The sequence below is a fragment of the Balaenoptera borealis genome (assembly GCF_965194805.1).
Source record: "Balaenoptera borealis genome assembly, chromosome: 5".
In the NCBI taxonomy this organism is placed as follows: domain Eukaryota; kingdom Metazoa; phylum Chordata; class Mammalia; order Artiodactyla; family Balaenopteridae; genus Balaenoptera; species Balaenoptera borealis.
Genome location: NC_138862.1, coordinates 144,111,826 through 144,139,731, shown reverse-complemented (window position 1 = coordinate 144,139,731; position 27,906 = coordinate 144,111,826). Strand labels below are relative to the sequence as shown.

Genomic DNA, 27,906 nt, shown 5'->3' with positions numbered 1-27,906 from the left:
CTTTATTGCTCATAAACGTACTGTAAAGGTTAAGCAAATGGGCTTAAGCATTCGAACTATCTTAGGGCTCCATCTCTATACCTGCTGTTTCCCTGACCTTGTGTAAGTTTCTTATCCTCCCTAAGCCTCTGTTTCTTCATCCATCAAATGGGGCTAAGAATAGTCTTTCCTTCCCTGAGGCTCTTTTGAAAATTACACACAAACAGAGCTCAATTAATGTAAAGACATTAACCTCTTTAAAGAATGAGTCAAATGGTCACATGGCCTAAATTCAAGTGGTAACTTCAGTTAGGATCTTGATCAGGGGTTCCCTGCAGAGAAACTGGAGCCAGAGGGGCCAAAGCTAAAATGAAGCCGCCTCCCAGCTAGGGGAGCCCCAGAAATCAGTCTGAATTTGTCAGCTGGCGTTGAGAAGATATGGTGATGTGGGACCTTAAGCGAGGCATTATGCCTGGTGAGATGCCCTTTGATTATCCATTCTGTTTTACGGGGCTTTCCCCAGACCAGTGGGGTCCCGAAAGACTCTTCTGTAACAGTGGAGCACCGTCCCTCCGTTCATCACTCTGCAGACAACTAGCTATGCTGAATGGGCATTCCTCACCGCACGGCCTCCTTCTGTTCCTTTGGGCCCACACACGTGCACACATCACACGTAACCGCCGTGATCATCCTGCCACCGCACCACAGTAAAGCCATTGGCACCCAGGACACGTGAAATAATGGAGCCTGCCAGAAAGAAGAGTCACCCATACATGTTTTTTCCAAAATGAAGATCCCAGCGCAGAGGCGCACCAAGGGCAAGATGGTGGAAATGGTCTGTCCTGGGCGCTGCAGGCAATGAGGGGGCACATTGTCTACAGAGAATCTAAAAACAATAATAAAGCCGATGAAATGTCAGTTGGTTCCGATTATCATCATGCCCTGTTCTAAAGAATCTCAGAAATTAAATACTCCCCCTGAAAAATACATTTTGTTGATCTAAGTTCTAAATTACTGTTGAGTTTTAGTAATATGTATTTCAGTTTCAAATTAGCACATTTTATGATTTATCTTTTAACAAACATAAATTCTCAGGAAAGTTGATTTGGAGAACTCCCACGTATCCAGTGGGTCCCAGCATACAGGACTCAGTTGCACGCCTTAGTTTACAGAGTTAGTTCTTAGAGGTTTGAAGGATGTTCAGTACTTGAGCACTGTTTATATCTCTAACTCTTAAGGCAGTATGTAGTTAGCATTTAAACAGCTCCAAAATAAACAATGACAGCCCAAGGACTACAGTCAAAGAAACAGAACCTGAGTTACTTCAGTTCTACCATACTATGTGACCACCTGGAATTTTGATTTGTGGTTTAAATGTAAAACGGTGAAACAGAGTTGTACACTGTGAGTTGCAATATTTTTGCTTGGTAAGTGCAATTTTTAAGTGAAAGTGAAACGTGAAATATATTTGTTTCACATTATGATTGTTGTTGAAAAAAATGCTGTTGTTTAGAGGAGGAGAGAGAGTGTTACAAATGACCCAGCCTGGGGTACAATAATACTGCCCCGTTGTTAAGTTCAGACAAATGGATAGACGTCTATCATCCGATGTCTTACAAGGGAAGTTGGTTTTACTATTTTCTCTTCATCCTTCCTTTCTGCACTTGTTCCCAAACACAGAGCTCCCTGTGGTGGAAGCAGGGTGCGCAAACAAGGTACTTTGAAGCAAGTAGAGACCTGAATTCAAACCTCAGCTCAGCCGCTCAGCAGCTAGCAGACCTGGAATGCATTAGCCGGATCTCCGCTTGCTCTTTTGCAAAATGCAAATACAGCCTCGAGGCAGAGTCATGGTAATTAAATCAGATGTCGTATGGAATGTGTCCACTGGTGCCTCACATGGCAGATACGAGGGCATCTCTTCCCTCTCCTTCTTTCTCCTTTAGGGCCTGCACCGGCATTTATCTGTGTCTGCCAGTGTTCTTAGGATTACCATTGGTTCAAAGTGATATCTACATGATATTTACAACACCGTATATATTCAACAACTAATACATGACCACTGTTTACCATCCCGTCTGTCCCTCTGAACCTCTCTTGACTCCACTTGAAAATGCAACAGTTAAATGAGTGAATTTCTGAGTTCCAGTTCAGGTCTAAAACGCTGTGTAAATCCCGCCAAATAAGGGAAGTCTTTCTTGCACATACGAAGTGGGAAGGGGACACGCCCGGACATTGTGAATTCAGGTGTACATGAACTTTCTGTCCTTTTTGACCATTGCTGGGGGAACAGCATAGTTAAGGTAGCCACCGGCAGTGTGTCGAATCACTGCTTTTACTGGCTTCTGCAGTAAAGGGCATCCATGAATGAAGAAAGGAAAAGAGACACAACTTGTTCGAAACAGATTATTTCATTTTTGTGGATAGTTCAGTTGACACTTGCAAAGACATTTTCAGCTTTTTCTCAACCTTTCTGTCCTCTCCTTCTGTGAAGCTATAGTGTATCTAATCTTCTTTGGGTTATACCTAACATTAATTTTTCTAATACCGCATGTCTTCTTGGTGGTACACTGTGTCCAACTGGATAAAGGCTATTCTGCCTTTGACTTAGCTTACAGGAGTTGTATACAGGTCAAATTAGATAACACACAGAAAAGATTTTATAAGTCATAAAGCAGTTACATTGTTAAACATTATTATTATCATCTTATGTAGGGGTTCAGTAAACTATGACCCACAGACCAAATCTAACTCTTTACCTGTTTTTGTGCTAACATGTTCTACTCCCTTTAAGGATGCTGGCTTCAAGTAGGTCTCATGTTTAACTCCCCTTTGTATTGCGCTCCAGGTTTATGCTTCAGATCCCGGTGCTAGTTCAGTATTTGACCCCATGGCATCTGCAGTTTACTCATCATCTTACCCCTTCTAGATTTTCTGCAAGCCCAGCAGAACTACAAACACTTTGCTAATTGCACTCTGGTGGTATTGCTACGGGAAGTCCTTCAGAATATCTGACACAAGTGGAAATCTTCAAAGCATGTTACATGCCCTAGCATGCCTACTGCAGATGAGAAAACAGGAAACTCAAGCAACTATTGCACAGTCTCTCGGCTCTAAATGGCATAGCAGGACTTGAACCCAGCCTATCTGAGCCCAATCCAAAAGTTGGCCTTCTGTACCACAGAGCAACTTGATCTAGCAAACCTGACTGGTGGGGAACCCCAGGGATGGTTATTTCATGTCCCTGTTCATCCCAACGTGGTTGATAAAGACCACAGGGTCTCCACCCCTGGCTGCAGTTTCCAGCTAAAGTGCAATGAATCTCTGTTTAATATGTGAAGGTGTTTTTCCCCGTCCCTTCTTCTGAATTGACCAGGTCCTTAACCACAACCCTGACCTCTTCCCATGAGTGAACGCTCCCTCCCTCCTCAGGGTCCTCACCGAGCTCTGCCTGCACCCCTCCCAGTGGTCTTGAACAGTGCACGTTCCTCCCAATCAGCTGAAAGTTCTTTGGTGGTGAGGACCCTTCCATCAGAGTCAGCTTTATACGCTCGGCCTCCAGCTCACTTCCTGGCGAGCAACTGGGACTCAGTACACATTGGTTGAAGGAATTGTGAATGTGTCATTGGTTCTGTAAATGCTGGTGAGCGTTAAGAAGGGCAGCTGTGGAAAAGTCACAGAAAAAAAAATGGATATGAACCTCAAGCCCTGATGAATGTCAGTGCAGACAACGTAACTCCATGTCCTTAAAACGGTCAGCGTACCCATGCTTCCAGGAAGTAGGGAGCCTGACAGGTTGGTGGGCAAAGATGTGGGTGATGGACGCCAGCAGCAGAGGTTGCCTCAGCTTCCTACTCCATGGCTACTCCCTGGCCGTGACCTTCCCCAGGTCTGGGGGGGGGGAAAGGTGACGTGGAAGAGGAACTCTGGCTTGCCCAGCTCACCCAGGTGTGGTCTAGATGGGCACTTGTGTCTGAGTCACCAGGAGGTGAGAAAATGGGCACAGGTAGGACGCGTGGAGGATGGTAGTTCTACATGGATTGAGTCAGCTGTGACTCAGTCATGGTTGAGAGCAGTTCATCCCATTGCGTGTATCTCTGCTTCCAAAAAGTAGAACTGGATAGAGTTGTCTTTAAGGGCTAATCTCTACATTGACTGACACCTCTGGATTAGAGTGAAACTCTGTCGATAGAATTACATGATCTGGTTTTCCGAGAACCGTTCCAATTTCAAATGTCTCCTCCCATTTTATTTAAGTGTACCTATACTTGTCAGTCACATTTTGATTTTGAGTTTGGAAAAGGCAATCATATGTTTCAATATGCAAATAATATCTACCCAACCCAGCTGCTTAATATTGGAAGTAGCCGATTAAACAAATAATTCTGACCCTCCAAATGCATTATATAGGTTTCTAGCCAATAAATGTAGTTGAGGTCAAAATACCCCTCATTAGAACTTCTTATTTCCTTCTCTTCTTTCTAGGTGTACCCAATGTGACAAAAGTACTTTAACTTTCTTTATATTGCTTTGCCAATACATAGAGATTATTGATGAGGAGAAAAATGTACTCCAAAGGAATCTGTATATCTCATGAACTTCCAGAAGCCATATAAAAATATTTAGTCACTAAGGAAGGAAATACAAGGCATAAGAAAATAATGTGTGCTATTAGATGAGATGTGCTATTACTTTACGCCTGTAAAGTAATTGTACCAGGCAATATTTAAGCTTTTAAAGTTCAAACTCTTAAAAATAAAATTAATGTTTTTAAGAAAATCAGATTAATTTTTCTAGCTGGTAAAGGCGATTCATATGATAATTGATCATCTTGTTTACAATTGTCCTATTTCTTTGTGATTCCCAAGTTTATAATAGTGACTATTAATGGATTTGCTCTTTACAAAAAAGGTGTCTTACCTATAGCCCAAAGATAAACTGCCCAGACACCTTATAAAGCAGCCACATTATTAAAGTAGTTTAAGTAGTTCTAGTCAGTTGAAAAGCTTTGGTTTATTTGTTTTTGTAAAGTCCAGCGACACAAAGTTGGCTGGAGACCATGGTGTTCATCGCTCCGCCTCTGCAGGCTGTCAGATTCCAAATGGGGACAGAGAGAATGTCCTTTCTCCCCCGGGCCTGTTCCTGCATACTCCTGAGCACCTCAAGTTCACAGGCATGACCTTGACCCCATGGCTCTATGTGGAATGGTGCCCTCTTTCAAATAACTCTTGGGGAAGAAGGCAGGAAATAATGCTCCTGGATAAAAGAAAAAAAAAAAAAAAGATCAGACTAATAATGTGAGGGTTAAATGATTTTTCTTATAAATACAGGGCTTGGAAATATGTTTTTGAATTAGGCTGTTTACCTCTACTATGCTAGACATGGAGAATCCTTCACTTCTGGCATATTCTATGTCTGGTAATAAGATACTAGGGTGAGGGGCTTCCCTGGTGGCGCAGTGGTTGAGAATCTGCCTGCCAATGCAGGGGACACGGGTTCGAGCCCTGGTCTGGGAAGATCCCAGATGCCACGGAGCAACTAGGCCCGTGAGCCACAATTACTGAGCCTGCGCGTCTGGAGCCTGTGCTCCGCAACAAGAGAGGCCGCAATAATGAAAGGCCCGCGCACCGCGATGAAGAGTGGCCCCCGCTTACCGCAACTAGAGAAAGCCCTCGCGCAGAAACGAAGACCCAACACAGCCATAAATAAATAAATAAATAAATAAAAATTGTATAACTTTAAAAAAAAAAAAAAAAGATACTAGGGTGAGGGGCTTCCCTGGTGGCGCAGTGGTTGGGAGTCTGCCTGCCAATGCAGGGGACACGGGTTCGAGCCCTGGTCTGGGAGGATCCCACATGCCACGGAGCAGCTAAGCCCGTGTGCCACAACTACTGAGCCAGCGAGCCACAACTACTGAGCCCTCATGCCACAACTACTGAGCCCACATGCCACAACTACTGATACTGCACTCTAAAGCCTGCGAGCCACAACTGTTGAGCCCGCGTGCCACAACTACTGAAGCCCGCGCACCTAGAGCTCGTGCTCCGCAACAAGAGAAGCCACCGCAATGAGAAGCCCACGCACCACAACAAAGAGTAGCCCCTGCTCACCGCAACTAGAGAAAGCCCACACACAGCAACGAAGACCCAACACAGCCAAAAAGTAAAAAAATTTTTTTAATTTTTAAAAAATTTTAAAAAGTTAAAAAAAAAAAGATATTAGGGTGAATGTAATTAGAAAAAAAATGCCCTTTCTGGTATGGAAAATACAGACGTAGACGCATACACGTCTGTGAGCTCTTATCTCACTGAAAAGTGATGTAAGTTGCTTATTTTTTATTTCTCTGATGCAACACCAAAAATTCTTTAAATAGTTAAATTATCTCCATCCGGTTTTCCAAGGCCTACTTTTTTTTATGTTTGTCATAAAAGGTATAACCTGCAGTGGCTGATCTCTCTTATTTGCTTGTTTCTGTCTTTGTAATTTTTCACGCGAACACTATCAGTAGCCCTTTCCCTAGGGAGCAGTGTAAGTCACTTCACATTATTAGTATGTCTTGTTTCAGGCAGGTGACAAAGCAGAAAGATTTGGGGCTCTAGAATCAGAACCGTGTTTGGATTCTCATTTGCTTACTAACTAAGGAATGTGAAAAAAGTTATTGAACCTTTCCAAATCTCAGTTTTCTGATCTGTAAAATGGAGATAACATCTACTTCATAGACTGACTGTAAGGATTAGAAATAACTTGTGGGAAGTTCCATCTTGAAGGCTCTTACTGGATGTCAGCTATTATTATTAAAATAGGCAATGCCCGACACATAGTAGGCATTTAGAAAAGGTGATTTCCTTCCATCCTGAAGCACTGCACTATCACTTAGGTTGGCTTAAGCAAATCATCAGTCCAATGACGTATCAGATAATTGAGGATACTAATGGGAACTCTTTTTTTTTTTTTTTAAAGTAGCTTATACTTTCTTACTGACTTTTTTTTTTTTTTTTTTTTATGGCTGTGTTGGGTCTTCGTTTCTGTGCGAGGGCTTTCTCTAGTTGCGGCAAGCGGGGGCCACTCTTCATCGCGGTGCGCGGGCCTCTCACTATCGCGGCCTCTCTTGTTACAGAGCACAGGCTCCAGACGCGCAGGCTCAGTAGTTGTGGCTCACAGGCCTAGTCGCTCCGCGGCATGTGGGATCTTCCCAGACCAGGGCTCGAACCCGTGTCCCCTGCATTGGCAGGCAGATTCTCAACCACTGCGCCACCAGGGAAGCCCCTGATGGGAACTCTTCATTGCAGCTGATCTTTGCTATGTGTCTGTTCACATTTTACTCATGCTTCTTTGTTACATTTCTAAAACTTCCCTCTCTCTCCCTGGTTTATTTTTGCTACCACCATATTGTTTTCAAATATTGATTTGCCAAGTATCCCTAAATAAATAAACATTTGCGTTGAGAGTGCAAGGCCTTTATAACTGAAACCAGTATCTAGTTTGTTTCAATAAGGCTTAGGTGGAATTTTCATGTTTGCAATTTAAGCAGTCATTCTGGATACTGGTTACTTCCCTGGCTTTATCTGTCCTAGTAACAAAGTAGACAGGGATTTATATAAGGAATGAAAAATGATCTCAAATTGTTTAAGGGTATTTATGTATATTAGAAGGCAGAATTATGCCGCATTTTCCTAATTTCTTTGTTCTTAGCATCGAAGTTCAGACTCTTCTACTAGCAAAATACACATATGTGATCTTTCTGGAAATTTTAAAATTCATTATTTGAAGTTAGTGAGCTTAAAATGTCAAGCCACCAGTTTATTTCTTGTCTTTAAATTGTATTAGAAACTTAAGACACACCTCATCCATCTAATTCATCACTTATTTGCCAAAAGATGTTTTCTGCTTGTATATCTTTTCTCAGACAATTTTCAAAAGGTGTTTGAAAACTTCTTTTTTTTTTCCCAGAGAAAATGTTTCAGTCTTCTCTTCCTTGAACTTCACTTTTTGGTTTGGCCAAACACCGTATAAATGAATGGCTCACGGACTAAGCACTTTGACTCACTGAAAGCTCAGCCTCAAGTAGATTGCTTAATATTTACCAAGTGCTCCCAAGGCTTCAGGCACATTCAGCCTCCTCAGGCATCCTGTGTTTGGCATGAGTTGAATTCTATCTGATTTATTCTCCAATGGGGGAGCGCTGGAGTGGTCTTTAAGTCTGAGTTAACGGGCTCTCTGCAGAATCCTTTAAGGTTCCCGGTGACAGGTTTGCATTACATGTGGTCATTTCCTATGGTGTCTTTGGACTCAGATTCCTGCAGCTGGCTCATACTGGATGAAATTCTTAAGCAATTTAAGGTTCAAAGTGGCCCTTGACTTACTTACCCCAAGGAAATAGGACTTGCTAAAAACCTTGATTTATTTCCCATTGCTGTAAAACTCCAGAAGGTCCACCTTCTCAACACATGATCATTCAAGAAATGGCATCAACTGCTCTAAGAATTAAGAATTACCCTAACCAGAGGGAACACAAATAGTTTTTCCTTTTCTCACCAGCTTCCAGTAATTGCCCTAGTTCCAACTGCACCAAATACAGCTCCACTTCTAGATTTTATTTGTTGCATTTATTATTTCCCAAGAAAGGCCCAAAACTGTTAAAATAACAAAAGAGTGGGCCATGAATTGTCTGTTGTTTCTTTCTAAATTAATCTGTAAAATAATCTGGTCACAATAAAATAGTGAGATAATTTTTTAGAGGGAGGGTTGACTGGCTCTGTGGCTTCTGATATTCTTGTGAAAAAATAAGCACGTGAGAATGGACAAAGAGAGGGGCCCAGTCTTACCCAGATGTTAAAATCACTATATTAGTACCGACACAGGAATAGACAGACAAATTAGCAGAGCAGACTAGAGATCAGATATAATGTAAATATTTCTAGGAACTGGGTATATTATAAAGATGACATTCAGAGCAATGAGAAGGATGAATTGTTCTTTAATTCATGTTGGATCAACTGGCTATTTGGGAAAAAAATAACAAAGCTGACTACATAGCCACTACCTTTGCCAAAATAAATTCCAAATGAATCAAAGATTCCAACATGAAAACAAACCATGAAACTACCAGGCAAGTTTTTAAAAATAACTCTGGAGTGCATAAAGCCTTTTGAAGCAAGACACAAAACATAAAAGCTATAAAAGACAAATATGTTATGCCTTGAGTACATAGTAATTAAAGTGCTATCAACAAAGTTAAATAACAAGCACCACGCTGGAAATTATATGAGCAGGACAAAAGACAAAGACTTATTTAATTACTATATAAAGAACTCTTATGAGTCAGTAAGAAAAAACCCATAAACCAATAGTAAAATGTGCAAAGCATTCATTCATTGATTCCTTATTTATTGAGCACCTACCAAAAGCCAGTCACCGTTCTCTGTGCTAAGGACACAGCAGCAAATAAAACTGAGTTCCTGACCCCATGGAGCTGCCCTTCTATAACAGATACAAATGACAAAAAGTGAACAGGCAAATACATTCTATTTCAGGTGGTGATAAATGCTGCAGAGTTAACTAAAGCAAGACGAGGAGGTAAGAATGATGGGAAGTGGTTGCTAGTGTAGGGTGTTTTTTTCAGAAAAACAAGTGGCAGAAACGAGAGAGAGAAGTGTATGAAATGATGCATGCAGTTAAAACATATTCAGTCGGCACAGCGCGGCTTGTAGTGCAAAAGAACAGCCAACAACCTAAAAGTACGTCATTAGAGAAGTGCTTAATAAAGTATAAATAGAGGAAGTCCAAGGGAATGCTACGTAACCCATTTAGAAGGAGGAAGTACATTTGAATATATCAATACCGGAGAATTCAAACCAAGAGCTGAACAAAGTGAGCTGGAGAGGTTCATCATATGATCCTTCTATGAAAAAAAAAAAAAAAAAGGATGCACAGATACCTATGCATGGGTGTGCAAGGAACACTTCTGGGAGGATAAGTGAGGCTCTACCGATGGTGGCAGCTCTAGGAAGACTCCCTTTCCGTGGTATTTATTTTAGCTCCACATAGGTTTTACACCTATTCTCACAATAAATGAGACAGGGGTGCCAGCACTAGAACAATGTTAAGACTGAGGAAGTCACCTCACCTTTCTGTTCTTCCCTTTCCCCAACTGTAAAAGGAGGCATTTGAGCGAAACGATCTCTAAACATTCTTTTAAGCTCGGAGATTTAGAGCCTGAAATATTGGTGTTTTTGATATATTATTTTCTACTAAGATAGAAAGAGAACAGAAAAGCAACTGGGAGAAAAACAGACTACAGCATTGATTCGGGGCTACCAGCCCATTTGCTTTACTTCAGACTCCAGGCCAGGTTCCCCAAACCAAGTAAGAGCCTTATGTTTTGGTTACATTATTGACCATAGGTCACTGAGAATAGTAGCTAGTGCTGAAATTTTCTAAAACATGAACTGCTGTATATTTGCCAAAGGGTAATTTATTCTTTACCTCCCTCTGCTCCGTCTGCCGACAAGAAAGGCTTTAGGACTGTGGCCATCAGAGCTCGTCTTTGCTGTGAGGCGTCCGACCTGAGTGCAGGATCAGGAAGGCCTCAAGCACTCTCGCGTTTGTTTTCTTCCGTTTGCATATTCAGTTGCCACCGTCATAGCTGACTCAGCCCTTCTAACGACTTTGACCATGACTTCACATTGGGTTGAATTTGTATAAATAACATCATCTTTTTTTTTTTAAATAAATTTATTTATTTTATTTTTGGCTGCATTGGGTCTTTGTTGCTGCGTGTGGGCTTTCTCTAGTTGCAGTGAGCGGGGGCTACTCTTCGTTGTGGTGCGCGGGCTTCTCATTGCGGTGGCTTCTCTTGTTGCAGAGCACGGGCTCTAGGCGCACAGGATTCAGTAGCTGCAGCACGCGGGCTCAGTAGTTGTGGCTCACGGGCTCTAGAGCGCAGGCTCAGTAGTTGTGGCGCACGGGCTTAGTTGCTCCACGGCATGTGGGATGTTCCCGGACCAGGGCTCGAACCCGTGTCCCCTGCATTGGCAGGCGGATTCTTAACCACTGCGCCACCAGGGAAGCCCTGCGTAACATCATCTTAAAGCAGTAGGGTCAGAGCTATTTATTGCCTAAGGATTCAAAGTGTTGCCTGAGTCTCAAAACCTTCTTTTAAGAATTTATTTCACTCAGCAGTAGTAGGAGCTCAGGGTGCTTGAAAAGCAAGCAAGAAAGGACCGTTCCTTTTTACATCCCTCTGGAGGGGCCATTGGTGGACCCATGGCCACCATTTCTGGAGGACTGAAGTTCTGTGGGATCTTAGGCACCCTCCTGCAGCCTGGACACTATCTGTTCTTATCACAGGAGCCCACGGTGGGCTTCAAGGGGTCCATAAGCCTCCTAGGACTGTCTGTAGAACCGTGCAAGTATGCAAGGGCACCTTCTGGAAACAAAGCAAAGCAACAACAACTGCAAAATTGCCCACATTAGATTCCCCAAGGGACGCATGACCCAGAAAAGATACGCAATGTAATCAGTAGGCGTTTCTTTAGGATATAGGAAGACTGAGAGGGACATTTGGAGGCACATTCTGTGATACTATAAATCTCTAGTTCTCCAAAATTGTATTGAATTTAAATGTGCCCATGCAAGGTAGACTGTGTACAACACTAATTATCAAATAAAGAAACTGACAATTAAAAAAGAAACACAAAATAATACTATAACACAATCAGATAATCGATCATTATCAGTATGTTTAGCTCTAAATTATATACTCATTTTCTGAGAATTATGTAATTCTAACTTGCTGACAGACTGTTTTAAACACTGAATAGGGGAGTTCCCTGGTGGTCAGTGCTTAATACTCTGTGCTTTCACCGTTGAGGACCCGGGTTTGATCCCTGGTTGGGGAACTAAGATCCTGTAAGCCACGTGGCACAGCCAAAAAAAAAAAAAAAAATACTGGATAAACTATTTTACTCTCTTTAAAAAAAAAAGACCAGGGACCCATTTGCTGTCCACGTGGCTGAAGATGGCTCTCAGCTCAGGCACCCTCCCCCAGTGCAGGTGGTTGCCTAGGGCACCTGGGCAAGGATGGGGAAACAGACTCCGGCAGGGTGATCTAAAGGAAGAGGCTGGAGCTTAAATTCTGCCTCTCACCTACTTGCCTGTTACCTTGGCAAAGTGATTTGGAGACGCTGAGCTTCAGTTTTCTCATCTTAAAAATGGGCCCAAGCATCCCTCACTGCTCTGGTGTAAGGTGCTAACATCCTGGGCTACAGAGACCCTGGCCTCTGAGAAGCAAGTGGGCAGCAATGGCACGTCCTTGTTAGAAATGCAGAATCTCAGGCTCCACTTAGACTTACTGAGTCAGAATCTGCATTTTAGCAAGGTCCCTACGGAGTCTAGATTAACTGGTATTTAAATTAGACTAAAATAAGGTTTGCGGTGATGTGTCTGGAATTCAAAATGGACGAAGTTTCAAGTCCTGGGTTTCATCTCTCACATCGCACTCCCCTGGCTGCTTCACCTGGAGGTGACTGTATTTCCATAAGGCATCATTTAGAGAAGGATCTTCATACAAGTTGCAGAATGTGCTAGCAGCTGCAGCCTAGTCTAAACCAACCCCCAAGGGAGCAGACCTAGGAGGCAGAGTATCTTCACCTTGCTGTAGGTTGGAGAGAACTAGAGCGGGCAGACAGTGTGACGGGCTGAGGAGCAGACCTCGTGAAGCCCTTCATGATCACAGACTCCTGGGACAGAGGTCACCAGAGCTACACCTTCAAGCCAAGTGTCAAATACAAACAAGCAAACAGATAAAAGGAAAGGAAATTATGAGAAATATTCCCCTCATCCCAGAAAGCAGCAATACCAGTCACAAAGCAAAAGTTTAGGAGTTTCCAGGATAAACCAGACTCCTGTAGGCATTAAAATGACTGAGATTATAGAAACTCCCCCAAATCCCCAAGCTGTCCCTGGGGTCTGTGTATGTGTATGTGGGGGGTGTGTGTGTGTGTGTGTGTGTGTGTGTGTGTATGTGTGTGTTTGTGTCTACAATGTGTGTGTATATGCAGGGCATGTGGTGTGTGTGTGTGGTGTGTGTAGGGTGTGTGGGGATGAATGTGTATGATGTGTGTGTATGCAGGGTGTGTGCGTATGTGGTGTGTGTGGTGTATGTGTATGTGTGGGTAGTGTGTGTATGCAGGGTGTGTGTGTGTATGTGGTGTGCATGTGTGGTGTGTGTGTATGCGGGGTGTGTGGTGTGTGTGGTGTGCATGTGTGGTGTGTGTATGGTGTGTGTTATGTGGGGTGTGTGGTGTGTGTGTATGCAGAGTGTGTGTGTATGCGGTGTGCATGTGTAGTGTGTATGGTGTGTGTATGTGGGGTGTGTGGTGCATGTGTATGCAGGGTGTGTGTGTATGTGGTGTGCATGTGTGGTGTGTGTGTGTATGCGAGGTGTGTGGTGCGTGTGGTGTGTGTGGGGTGTGTGTGTGTGTGGTGTGTGTATGTGTGTGTATGCAGGGTGTGTGTATGTGTGTGTGTGTGGTGTGTGTATGCAGGGTGTGTGGTGCGTGTGGTGTGTGTGTACAGTTTTGCACATCCTTTCTCTCTTCGGTGGAATGTTCTGAGCCTCACTTCCCACATGAACCCCCCCCCCCAAGTAGGCCCTACTCTCTGATAGGGCTGGGGAAGAATTCCAGGGTGGAGAAAATGCTGGTTTTGTCTCATGAAATCTCTGTTCCCCACCTTGCTGTCTTTTTCGGCCTCACTCCTAAATGCTTCAATGTGTACTTCCTAAGAACAAGGATAGTGTCTTACATGACCCAGTTATCATACCCAGGAAATTCAACATTGATATAATACTATTATCTAATCAACATTCCATATTCAAATTTTATCAATTGTCCAATAATGTTCTCGGTAGCAATTTTTTCCCAGTTGGGATTTGCTCCGCGATATCCTGTTGCATTTAGTTGTCATGTCTCCTTACACTGAAACAGGGCCTCAGCCTTTCTTTGTGTTTCTTGATGTTTGGAGGATACAGGCCAATTCTTTCATAGAACTGGATTTCTGACGTTTCCTCAATGTTAGATTCAGGTGATGCCTTTTTGGAAGGAAAACCACAATAGTGACCTTGTGTCCTTCTCAGAACACATGAGGTCAGTTTATTCCACTAGTGGTGATGTTAGTTTTTTTTGTTTTTTTTGTTTTTTTTCATCACCACACAGCTACATTTTTTTTTTCCTTGTGATGAGAGCTTGTGATGTTAGTTTTGATCGCTTAGTTAAAGTGCTGTCTGCCAGGTTTCCCCCCCACCCCGCCCCACCCCCCGCAAGGTTACTACTTTCCTCTTTAGAATTAGCATGTGATTTGGGAGGAAGTATCTTGAGACTATACAAATAGACCATTTCCTCCTTAAATTTTTACCCACTAGTTTTAACATCCATTGATGGTTTTCTAACTCCATCGTTCCTTCTGTATTTATTAGTTGGCGTTCTGCTCTGTGGAAGAACTTTTACTTCTCTCCTATTTATGCATTCACGGATTTATGTATATCAGTGTGGACTTATGGAGAAACCCTTCCCCCTTTGATCTTGAGCCTTCTGTGGTCTCCTCCATCCAGAATCTCTGAAAACCAGCCAGAGCATCCAAAGCTGGGAGCTGCCTGGGGCGGTGCCATGGGAGGTGGATGCACAAGAAGTCTTCACAGCCCCAGGGGATTCGTAATCTTGTTCCAAACCAAGGTCTTTATTTAACCTGGAAGTTTGGCTTTCTTCACTCTTCCTCGCAGGTTGACGCTGAAACCCCTTCTCTGAGAGCAGAAAGCCAGACAGAACACAGCCATGCTCTCCTCTCCTCTTCCATTCAGGCTCCCTTCTCTCCCCTCCAGTGTGTCTGTTCCAAAGCAGTAGTAAATGTCTCAGCCTAAGGACTGGAAAAGGTCCCAAGGTGTCAAAAAGTTTACCTTCCCACTATAGACCAGAGAATGCAATGGGTAGGTCCTAGTGACCCTTTATGCCTTGTGTTTCTCCAAAGTAAACGAGTTTCTATCCATTTTGTGATAGCATCGGAAATTCCTTTAACACTCTTTTTTTTTTTAATACAAATCTTTTATTTATTTATATATATTTTTATTTTTGGCTGTGTTGGGTCTTCGTTTCTGTGCGAGGGCTTTCTCCAGTTCCGGCAAGCGGGGGCCACTCTTCATCGCGGTGCGCGGGCCTCTTCACTATCGCGGCCTCTCTTGTTGCGGAGCACAGGCTCCAGACGCACAGGCTCAGCAGTTGTGGCTCACGGGCCTCGTTGCTCCACGGCGTGTGGGATCTTCCCAGACCAGGGCTCGAATCCGTGTCCCCTGCATTGGCAGGCAGATTCTCAACCACTGCGCCACCAGGGAAGCCCCCCTTTAACACTCTTTATTTAGGAACTTTAATTGAGGGCAAGGGCACTAGGCTGCCAACCGTAGGTGGTGCCCCATCCACATTACTAAGAAACTGTTTTTAAAATTTTAGCAGAGTTTAATGAGGGATTGGGGTAGCTTTGTTGCCAGAGTCTCAGTATTTACAATTTGCTTCATGGACTTGCTTTATTCGATTTTGTTTTAGTTAAATTAAGGAATAAAAAAGCAAATTTCTTAATTTGCTTAATTTATTAACTTAATTAATTAAGTTAATTAATTAACTTAATTTGCTTTTTTAAGAAAAGCAATTTCTTAATTGGTTAAGTGGCTTGCTAGTAACAAGACTTTTTTTAACTTTTTATTTTGTATTGGAGTATAGTTGATTAACAATGTCGTTAGTTTCAGGTGTACAACAGAGTGATACATATACATGTATCTGTTTTTTTTCAAATTCCTTTCCCATTTAGGTTGTTACAGAATATTGAGCAGAGTTCCCTGTGTCACAGAGTAGGTCCTTCTTGGTTATCCATTTTAAATATAGGATGAATACATGTCAATCTGAAACCCCCTCACCCTTCCCCACTGGTAACCGTAAGTTCGTTCTCTCAGTCTGTAAGTCTGTTTCTGTTTTGTAAATAAGTTCATTTGCATCAATCTTTTTTAGATTCCGCATATAAGCGATATCATATGATATTTGCCTTTCTCTGTCTGACTTACTTCACTCAGTATGACAATCTCTAGGTCCATCCATGTTGCTGCAAATGGTATTATTCCATTCTTTTTTATGGCTGAGTAATATTCCATTGTATATATGTGCCACATCTTCTTTATCCATTCCTCTGTCGATGGACATTTAGGTTGCTTCCATGTCTTGGTTATTGTAAACAGTGCTGCAATGAACATTGGGGTGCATGTATACTTTCAGACCATGTTTTTCTCTGGATATATGCCCAACAGTGGGATTGCTGGATCATATGGTAGGTGGGAATGTAAACTGGTGCAGCCACTGTGGAGAACAGTATGGAGGTTCCTTAAAAAAGTAAAATTAGAGCTACCATAGGAGTTTTCTTTCTGACCGTATGGAATTATCCATCAGACATACAAAGTCAGAGAAACAAATGATAAAACGGATTAACCTATCTTTTTCCTCCCTGAATCTGCCAGTGCAACAATAAGCCTTTGGTGGTATCCCATACTGACCTGGTATGCCGGCTAAACTAATTGTGACTATCCTGTGGTCCCAGCTTGAGGACAGTAGCCTCACTTCTTTGTACCACCTTCATTCCTTTTCAAATAGCTGTAGAGATTACTCTATTGCTCACTATAGCCAGCTGGATGCCAGTAGTTGCTGTAGGGCTGGGGAACTATGTCAAAGAGAACTCATTCATGTGTGTGACATTTACATTAACTGGGTGGGCTTTCAGATCGGTCATCTAAACCTTTAATGTTATTTATAAGCTACAGTATTAAATTCGTCCACACAACCCACATGAAAAATATATACATCAGAAAAAGAGGTTTTTTTAGGTTGGTCTTCCTTCATGCAAATATGTTCAGAGGATAAGAACCCATGTTTCACTCTTCTTTTTCTTTGCATAAGATTTTTCTTTTTCTTTGCATAAGATTTCTTTGCATAAGATTCACTGAGGCATCCAGTCTTCCTGTTCTCCGTGTTAAGTTAGAAATTTAACTCCTTAAGTTGTCATTAAAGAGGAAATGGACGAAGTTTCCAGATATTTATGAGTCAGCAAATGAACAAACTAGAATTTATAAAGAAATGCATCATTACATTTTTTACAATAGCTTTCATCTTTTACAGCTTTTACAGCTTTTTTAGCTGTAAAAGCAATCCATGCGTACAGTGGAAATTTTGAAAAAAAAGATAATAAATAAGCGATAAATAAAAAGAGATAAATAATAAATAAGAGTTAAAAAAAGATATTTAATATTCACTCTTGATTTCACTAGCTAGTGCTATAGCTCCTCAACATTTTGGAGTGTTTCTTCCAAATCTTTTTCTATGCAAATATAATACATATATGCTTTAAAATGGTCAAATTCATATTTTGTATGTGTAGTTTTTCAACCTGCTTTTTGCATTTAACATTTTATTGTGGTTATTTCTCACACTGTGATTTGTGAGTATTAGTTTTAAGGGCTGCACAATTACTTTTTTTTTTTTTTTAAAGTATTTTTAAAAATATTTTATTTATTTATTTATTTATTTATTTATGGCTGTGTTGGGTCTTAGTTTCTGTGTGAGGGCCCTCTCCAGTTGCGGCAAGTGGGGGCCACTCTTCATCGCGGTGCGTGGGCCTCTCACTATCGTGGCCTCTCTTGTTGTGGAGCACAGGCTCCAGACGCGCAGGCTCAGTAATTGTGGCTCACGGGCCCAGTCGCTCCGCGGCATGTGGGATCTTCTCAGACCAGGGCTCGAACCCGTGTCCCCTGCATTGGCAGGCAGATTCTCAACCACTGCGCCACCAGGGAAGCCCTGCACAATTACTTTTTAAAAGTCTGCCCCGCAGTTTGGAACTTAGAGGCTGCTCTGACTTCATGCTACTGAGGCAAATATACTTCTGTAGACATCTGTGCACGTAAATCTTAGTTTGCATTTTTGGTTATTTCCTTGGGAGTATCCATGCTCTCTTGGGGCTAAAGCAGAAACAAAGCCTAGGCTCCACGTCCTAGGAAAGAATTGATCCATTTCAGCCCTGTTAAATTCCTCAGGATCCTTTTCTGCTAAAGGAGAGACCAGTCATGTTCACGTCCCTCTTTACCCACAACCTGTCCTCACAAAAACAACATTACCAAAGTGGACCATGGTGCTTGGCCCAAAACATATTTTTCTTTCTTTGGGTGTGGAAGATAAGCCAAGATGGCAACTTGCCCAAAAGTGATCCAAGAACCTTTTGTAGGGAAAGTTTTGTTCGATAGGACCTGAGAGGATGTTTTAAAATAAAAGTTTTATTAAGGCGAAATGTGTTCCTGGGTTAGAAAGATAAGGTTTCTTCTCACATGCCTGGACTAGCTCCTTCCAACATGTTTGCTAGTTCTCCTGTAGACACACAACTTCAGTGACCTGAGAAAGACTTTACACCCTGAAAAGAAAGATAAAGGAAACTCAAGAACATGAACTCCTTTATCACAGAGATGCACAGAGATGCTCACACCATTCTTCATTGTCAACTGTAGAACCCTTTGTTCCTCTTTCAAAAGCGTCTTTGTGTTTCTTGGAATGAGCTGGCCGTCTCTCTCCCAGCTGTCGGAAATGCAAGAGAACTTCATGGAAAGCAAGAGTGTATATTGTTCCCGAAAAGGTTAGAGGTGAGCTCCCGTCACATGGTCACCGTCACCATCTGCTCTCGCCGCAGACATTTTTGCAGTGGTGGGACCACAAGTGTTTCTCTTACAGGTATTGAAGTTCCTGTTCCCAGAGAAGCAGGACCTGGCAACTTGGGAGGACCCTTCCTCTTGTGGCTCTGCCCTGACTGATTTACTGTGTGACTTTGAAAACGTTTTATGCGGGCTTGTTCTGGAAAAGATGATGACAGCTTATAAAGATACAAATATCGTAATAAGTAAACATAAGTTATAAAGGATAAGAAAAACCAAGAAGCAAAGGAAAACAGGGATAGACACTAATAATGAGCTGGAGATTGGGTTAATATGCAAATTTGTACCGTTGTACATTTAATAACTTTTTACTGAGTGTCTAATATTTGCCAGGAACTCTGGAACACATTTTTCAAACTTAGTTGCAACACGTTAATGGTCCATGAAATCATTTAAGTGAGTGACCACCATTTTTAATGGAATGGGATGTGAAGCACTAGAATAGAATACAGTAGAAAATATCAGAGGTCATTGCACAAAGTAAGGATATTATTTACAAAAATATAACTGTATACTGGGTCATGATACAAAGTGTATTTCTTACTGTAGCCGTAGTAAAAAGAAAATTTGAAAACCACTGACCTGTGGGTATGCACAAATTTAGGGCTGAGTTTTCTAGAAGCCAATGGGAATAGGGAAACGTTATACCATTTTTGCTGTTCATTTCCTACAACTATGCAGAAGGAAAAAAATTTTTTTTGCTATCCTTCACAAAGAGAAAAAATGAATAACATACTAAATAACCTCTTTACAGAAAACCCTGGTAATTTAAGGCTATTTCTTTCAGCCTCCCCCCTTCCTCCCCCCCCCCATATAAATAACAGCATCACTCTACACTCTACAAGATGTCTGAAATTTACCCTAATCTGTACTTTAGGTCCTATCACGCTCCTTACCATGCATGTCAATGTTCTTAAGAATACTAAGTAGGAAACGGGTGATATTTCTTAAAGTTTTGTAAACAAAGTTGTTTTTTGAAGCAAAATGTAGATACATTCCATTAAAACATACAGTAAAATGCATACATCCGTTGTAGTAAAAATGATGGTTACTTACTAAGGTGGTTCCAGGGACCATTAATGTGTTGCAACTAAGTATACAAGTCATTAGCATACAGCTTGATACATTTTCACAAAATGTAAACACCCATGTAACCACCATTTAGATCATGAAATGGAACAATTGACAGGAAGGAGAAACTCTCCTCCTTCCCCCTTCAGTCTCTCTCCCAAAAGACTGAACTTTCCTGAGTTCTAAAACAACAGATTAATTTTGCTTTGTTTTGAACTTTGTAAAGGGCTCATGTAGAATGTATTTCTGTGTCTGACTTACTTTGCTCAATATTATGTTTGTGAGACATTCCATCCGTTGTGATTTATATATTTCATTGTGGGCATATATCCGTTGGGGAATAGTTTGTTTTCAGCTTTGGCTATGATGAGAAGTGCAGCTATGGACATTTTTGTACAGGTCTTTTGGTGAACATGTGTACACGTTTCTGTTGAGTTTGAGGATGAAATTGCTGGTGTATATATATATATTTTTTTTCAGCATGAAGAGATATTATAGTGTCTCAGGGCATGATCATACATGTGTGTCCTTGGGCCTGGTGAAAATCTACCTGGAGATTCACCAGTGTTTCAGTAACAAGTACAAGCACACACATGTCCTTTTCAATTCCTTTGTCTTATTTTTATTTTGGAAAATTTGGAAAATATAGGTAAGTATACAGAATAAAATTTAAATCACAATAACCCAACCACCCAGAGATGACCACTTTTAGCAATTAATTGAGCCCTTTGCCGTTATAGATAACATTATGTGAACATCTTTTTCACTGAGGCTTTGTATATATAGATATATCCATAATCATTTATTTAAGATAAATTCTGGGAAGAAGAAATGCTGAATAAAGAACGTGGGAAAGCTCAGGCTTTGATACACTCACTAATGTTTTACTAGTTGGATGAGTAGGGGTGTGGGGAAGGGCACACAGAAAGCAGATGAATGTCAAAGAAGTCACAGGTAAGAAAGAATATACTAGCACCAGAGGACGGGCAAGAAAGCCTTCATAGATTCTCTGCTATGATGATTCTGTAGTACCTGTTCATTTTTTTTTTTCTTTTAGAAAGAGGAAATAGTTTTTTAATTCTTTAAGAAATAGCTTTCTTTCGGTAGGTCCCACTGAATTTGGAGCTATCTAGCCTTTTACTGTTTGTTTTTACAGTTATCTGTGTTGCTCCAATTCCAATTGCTGCTCCTTCGTGAGTAGTGGTTTCCCTGCCGGGTTTTGTTTGCAGATCCCCCCGGAGGTGGTTCTCCAGAGGGATGAATGGCATCTTTGTTCAAAGGGGCCAGGAGAGAGAATCATCTAATTCTACCAAAGGCAGGAGACAGTAAACCGATCCTGCGTTTCCATTGCTGTTGGAAAAAGAACAGTAAATGACAGCAAAATTGAATAACGTGATACTTGCACGGTATAAATGACCCAGCGGAAGAGATGTGATGAGAAGGAGAGTGAGGGTTTGATCTCTGCCTTTCAGTTTTCAGTCATTGTCAACCACGAAGTACAAAAATTGGCTCAGCAAAACTTAGTTTCAGCCAGGATGCTAGACAGAGAGCCAAGAGATTTTTTTCTCTGCTAAGTTGCCCAGGATTGATGTTTTGTGGATATGTTTACATTGGTGAATAAAGTCAGAGCACTTTATTTTGCTACGGTTGTGCTTTTCAAACTGTGGGCTGGGTCCTATTCGTGGGTAATGAAATCAATTTTGCAGGTTATTGCTAACTTTTCTTTAATGAAATAGTATATAAAAAAGAACAGAATAGGATAGTGTTGAATGGAATAGAAAATATCCAAGTACATCACATAAGCAAGAATACTATCTTATGGGACTTATATTTTAGTTAGCTATACATACACACATCTAAATATATGGACATGTGTTATAGATTAAAACAAACTTCTCATTATGGGTCATGGTCAAATAATGACTGCTGGGAATTTTTTACATTAGAGATTTTTTTTTCTTCCCTTTTTCTGGGAATATTTTTGTATATACACAATTTTCCAAAAGTTGTTTCTTTGGAATTGAACAGATCAAACTTTGGGGTTTGGGGTTGAGGGGAGCAGGAAACATCTTCATGTTAATATAGACAACAGTTACCTTCTTGTTGATCCAAAGTACAAGTAGAAAAAACTTGGCTTATCTGAACCTGTCTTTATTATGGTCCTATATAGAAGGCAACTCTGATAATGACACCTCTTTTCCAACGTCAGATGGAAAACACCCAAGGTTAGAAAACTGTCATGGTGGCATTCAAATACCAACCCAAGGGTCAACATATTAATACTCTGAGAAAAGGATGGCTCATGGTAACACGATATACCTACTTGCCGGTGATTGGAGTTAAGACTTTACCAAACAATGAAGTCACTAGTAGCTGATTATGATGATATGTGCTGATTTTAAACATTTACTATGATCATTCGATAATAGAATAAATTTTCATGTATGCAAAAATTTTCCCCCTAATTCAGCTTCATTCAAATCTGTATTTAATTGCTTTGAGTTAACATTAAGTGGATTCACAAACTTGGGTAAGATCTAGCAGGTGGCCCAATTGTATGTAAGTTTCCCATGTGTGGGAAATACGCATATAAGTATGTGTATACAGATCATACGAGTATATAATACCTTATGCTAAGTGATCCATTCATTGGTACTTCATCCTTATGAAACCAAAGAATGGTCAGTACAATAAATAAAAACAGTCACTCTAGAAAGCAATCACTCTAGTGGCTGCCTGAGGAGCTATTTCAGAGGGGTTTGGAGATTGGGTTTGGACTCAGCAGTAAGGAAAGATTGCGTTTGATTAGTAATATCTGTGACGACATGGAAAGGGGACAGTGGTGATATATGTGCCATGTGTTTATCTTGGAACTTTTCAATTGAGTTACTCTTTACGGTATCTTGGAAACATGAGTTGCTTCCTCCATTTCATAGGGAAAAGAAAGTAATAGCAGATGGAGGTGGCCCAGAATTAAACCTTTTATTTATTTTTTTCTGTACCCTTTTTAAAAAATCCAGGTATAGTTGATTTGCAATATTATATCAGTTTCAGGTGTACAACACAGTGATTCAATATTTGTATACATTGTACTTAATTTATAGAATTAAAGCTTTTAGTATCTCTTGATCTTGTTTCATTTCTGTTCATATTTATCTAGATTATTTTAGATAGTGTCTTACAAATGTTCGTGTCTGTTTACCCCTTTCCATTCCCATTGCCACGGTTACATTTTTGATCCTCATTAAAATGATTAGTAGAGGAGCTCTCTAGATGGCTGTCCTGCTTCTAGCGTTCACAGTGTTGGATGGGGTCAAGCATCACGGGCTCCACTGAAAACCATGTGAAAGCTCTGTCCCATCTCTCAGAAAACTCAACACTTGCACAGACTCCTGCCAATGTGTTCAGGAGGGTTGTGAGCTCTGTGAGGTCTACGCTTAATTACAGATCCCTAGTCTGGCTCTCTCCCTCCCATCTACCCCTCACGTTTTTATCAGAGTAATATTTCTAACACACACTTTGGCTCATATTACTATTTTCTCAGAACCGATTCATTTCCCGTTGCCTTCAGGACAGAAAGAAGTCCAATCTGCTTAGATGGGTCTCCAAACTCTTTTTTTTTTTTACCAAAATATATTTGGCATATTCCATTGTGGAATGTATATAACATGTTACACTGGCACATTTATATATAGTAAGATAATTGCCATCGTAGGGACAGTTAGCACCTCTGTTACATCACATAGTTATCTTTTCTTTTCAGGGGTCCCAACTCTTTCAAGCTCTCACCTTTGTAGCCTCCTTGCCCGTCTCTTCTCCCCTGCACCTTCCTCCCAAATACACACCCTCTAAACCTAACCAGAACACTTGGTCTTTCCCTCCATGGTTCCTGCACTTGGCTCCTGTGGGTGCTGCTACCTGAATATCCTTTTCCACCTGTTCAGGCCCTTTCTAACCTTCAAGCCCAGTGTCTGTCCTCACTCTCCGTTATTTCTGCGGACAGAGCTCTCGGCGCCGATGAATGCCTTGTGGTGTCTCGCCCGTCATGGTGAGGTGTGTGCCTGTTTGCCCTCAGATCCCTGGCTTGCCCTTCCCTGGTGTGACTGACCTGACGGAGAGGATAAGAAGGGTGACAAGCCTAGGGAACTGGGGTTTTTTTTGCTAGACTTTATGCGTTTACTCTCTTTATATTATATAATAACCTACAAGAAAGTAACTGAGAAGGCTGGCTAGCAAAGGCAAATGAAAGATGGAAGGCATATGAGAGGCAAATTATTGGAGTTTGAAGTTACAAGTCAAAAGAAAACAAAAAAAACCACAAAAAAACAGGGCTGTCCAGGTTCCTGAGTCTGGGGTCAGCCTTGGAAGGTCCTGAAGGAAGAGGGAAGCCGGGTGTGCCTTTCTCACACTCCGACCAGCTCTCTGATGGCACATCGTCTCCTCTGGGGCTTCAGCTCCTACTAAGGACGGCTTCTGAGCTGTCAGCTTCTGTGGGGTGGCCCTGTCCCCTGGGCTCCAGCACCGACACTTCTATGCTTTGTTCCTGTTGTTCAGGGACTTTCTGCAATGACTGAGTCCCTGGATGGCTCCTGCTTCCCCGTTTGCCTTCACGTCTTTCCTTCTGTGTGATCAGTTCCCTGCATTATAGTCCTTATGTTGAAATCCCTAGACTACTTTATATTTTCCTAGTTGAACCTTGACTGAAACAGCTGGCATTTGGTGGATAGTTGACGAGTCTGATTGCCTAAATTTTAAACTATCTTCTATGGGGACATCCGTTTTTTGAGAGAGCCAGGGGTAGGTCCTATATCGGTTATATCTAGTACACAACAACATTTTGTACAGTTACCTGGGAAAGTAACACATTACCTCAAAACTCAATGGTTTGAAACACTTGGCATTCATAAGTTCACGAGTCTGAGGGTTGTCTACTACTGGCTGGTTCTTTGAGTTCCATCTGGGCCCACTAGTACATCTGTGGTCAGCTGGGTGGTTCTGTGTATCTTGCCTGGGTGCTGTCCTATGTGTGGGGCTTGGCTGCTCTAGGCTGATCTAGGATGGCCTTGGCTGAGACGTGAGTCAACACCACCACTCTGTGTTTCTCGGCCATGACAGGCTAGCCCAGGCGTGTTCTCATGGCAGTTACAGAGGAGCAAAGCAAACACATAAACATAACAAGAACTTTTTCAAACCTCTAGATGGAACATACCTGCTAACATTCCATTGGCCAAAGCAAGTCACCTGACCAAAGCCAAAATCAAAGGGGGCAGGAATATTGGCTGAACCTCTTTAGTAAGAGGAACTGCAAAGTTACGTGACAAAGAGTAGGGACAGGGAGGGCTGAAGATGTGACCGTGAAGGCAATGCAGTCAGTCTATATCAGCCTCCACAGGGTAGATGAGAGAGCCGAGACCAAAGAAGTAGAGAGATAGATGACATTAACGTATCGCCATAATAGTAACCCCTTTTAAATGAAAACTTTGCAATAAAATACACATTGTGTATTCGCTAGTTTGTTCTGTAGAGTTCATTTGTACATAGTTACAGACTGAAGAGCATAGACCAAGTAAAGAGCCATTTATAACTAACATATTAATAAACCAAGCTAAAGGGACTTTATTTATCCTTTAACCTTCAATTTGCATTAATTGGGAGCAGTCATGGGAAATGGGGCCAACCTTACCTCAGGTCACATGGCTTAACAAAATGAACTGTTTCATGCCCAGAAATAAATGCCTTCCAAATATAAATATGAATCAGTTACAAAACAGACTATTTTGAAAGCACAAAATAACCACACTGTTAATATATTTGTGTCCCAATTAAAAATGTGTAAGGAACACACATTCTGGGCTAAAGTCGTCCCAGGGAGCGATTCTCATTTTTGCTTTGAATCTTGTGTAAACAAACCGGGCAGCCTCCTTTGAGCCGTGAGCAAATCCACGGCTCCCTGTTTTCTAAAGAGAAGAAGAATTAGAAATGGGAATGTTTAAGTTGGAAAGGTCTGGGGCTTGACCTTGCTGCTTTAAATTTCATTTCCTTCATTACTAGGAAATCACTTTGAATTTGTCTTCTTGGAGAACTCTAATTTGGTTTGTTCTTGGTTTGAGCCACACCATGAAAGAGATGCTGTCGGTTTGTATTATAGCAAAACTTGGAAGCCACCTCAGTGACACTGTTTTTCGGTTGTCTTCTCTGCTGTTTTAATCTTTAAGCCTGAGCCTGTTCTCAGTAATTCAGAATGAAGCCCATGACATCCGACTGCCTGAGACAGAGTCCCAGCTAGTCTCTTTTTCACTGGCTTTGGGCATAATTTTAAATCTTTCTCTGACTCTCTTTTCCTCATCTGAACAATGGGCTTATACCTACCTCGTCTGATCATTATGAGGATTAAATTAAGTGAAATTAGGCGGGAGAATTAGCACAACCCAACCCACAAAATGTGCTTAAGAAGTGGTATATATTAAACTGCTTATTATTACTAATTATTATGTGAGAATGTTTAGGTTGTTTTCACTGAGTCAGGTTCATGTATATTCTTCAAAGTGTAAATCAGAATTATACCTTCAAAAAATAAGTTGAGGTTCAATATTGTTTACATACAAGGCACTGTTTGTTTTTAGGTATTAGTGTCAAGGGTAGTGGTGTATATCTATTCACATTTAAAACCACAACAGTTACAAACACAAGCTTCTTTCTGGCTTGTCAATTTAGTCTTTGAGAACGCTTTTAGAATATGCTTCTTTTTTTTTCTTTTTTCTTTTTTTTATTGAAGTACAGTTGATTTACTATGTTGTGTTAGTTTCTGGTGTACAGCAAAGTGATTCAGTTATATTTTTTCATATTTTTTTCATTATAGGTTATTACAAGATATTGAATATAGTTTCCTGTGCTATACATTAGGACCTTGTTGTTTATTTATATATAGTAGTGTGTATCTGTTAATTCGAAACTCTTAATTTATCCCTCCCCCTCCCCACCCTTTCCCCTTTGGTAACGATAAGTTTGTTTTCTATGTCTGTGAGTCTGTTTTGTAAATATGCTCCTTAAATATCTTGGTCTTTAGCCTTAAAATATTAGAGCTTCCGATGTTCTCGCAAACAGTACAGTGATACTGACAACTTGGGATTTGAATATTTACGACAAAGGCAAGTGGAGAGAGACTTCGAAGAAAACAAATACAACCTCAAAGTCTTCCTTAATGTTGTTGGAAAAGGGAGGAAAATTAATAATAAGCAGATCAATTTTTAACAAGTATGTTTTACCTCTCAATACACTTGACTGTCCACTCTGCATGGAACCATAGTAGAGAAGACAGAGCAGCATCTTGAGAAGCTCAGAGTGGAGTTGCAGAGAAGATCTGCACATGCACACATACATATGCGCGCGCACACACGTAACCAGCGCGCAGTTTAATGGCATGACAGGTGCTTTCCTGGTGTTAGGTGGAAAGGCAGTGACTGAGCTGAGACTTCGTTCAGTCAGCATGGTCAGCTCACACACACGATGTTGAGAGTCCAAGTGTAGAACGACAGATACACATACGTAGGTTCATATCGTATAGGTGAATGAAAAACACACGAGCACTGTTCATTGTCCTGGATACTCATCTTGTATGTAAATGTTTTTAAAAAATGTACTGGCAAGATACAAATTCATGGTCTGGCCTCGGAGTGGGTTGTCAAGGAGATTATACCTATGCTCTATTTTATTTAAAAAAAAAAAAAAAGAGCAGATGGGACAAAATGTTGGCAATGGTCCATTCTGGGCAGAGGGGACCCAGACATTTGTCCTGCCAACCTGTGCTTTCCTGTGATCTCTAAGTTTCCCACAAGAACAGCTACAACTGTGGGACCACAGCCATGGAAAAAGCAGCCCCTCACTTTCTGGGCAGACAGACGCTTGGAGACGTCGTCTCCTGCAGGACCAGATGCCCTGGTTTCTCCTTCATCTGTTTACACCTGGGGGAAGAGTCCCCAACATCACCGCACTTGACACCGTCTAGACAGCTCTGTAGCTTCCTCTTGGCTCCCCCATCCTGACGTCTCACAGGGGCACAGCCCCGGCTGAGATTT

At 41.4% G+C, this 27,906-nt stretch overlaps 1 protein-coding gene and 1 long non-coding RNA gene across 11 annotated transcripts in view; one reads left to right on the top strand and one right to left on the bottom strand.

The window, feature by feature from the left end:
• The window catches only part of THRB (thyroid hormone receptor beta), a 384,719-nt gene that overhangs the window by 134,532 nt on the left and 222,281 nt on the right, over nt 1–27,906 (top strand). The window lies entirely within an intron of this gene.
• Nucleotides 1,429–11,681, bottom strand: LOC309629481. The gene is made up of 2 exons (XR_014245092.1): nt 10,462–11,681; nt 1,429–5,232 (listed from the first exon to the last, which is right to left on the bottom strand). It is a non-coding gene; the product is annotated as an uncharacterized lncRNA (long non-coding RNA).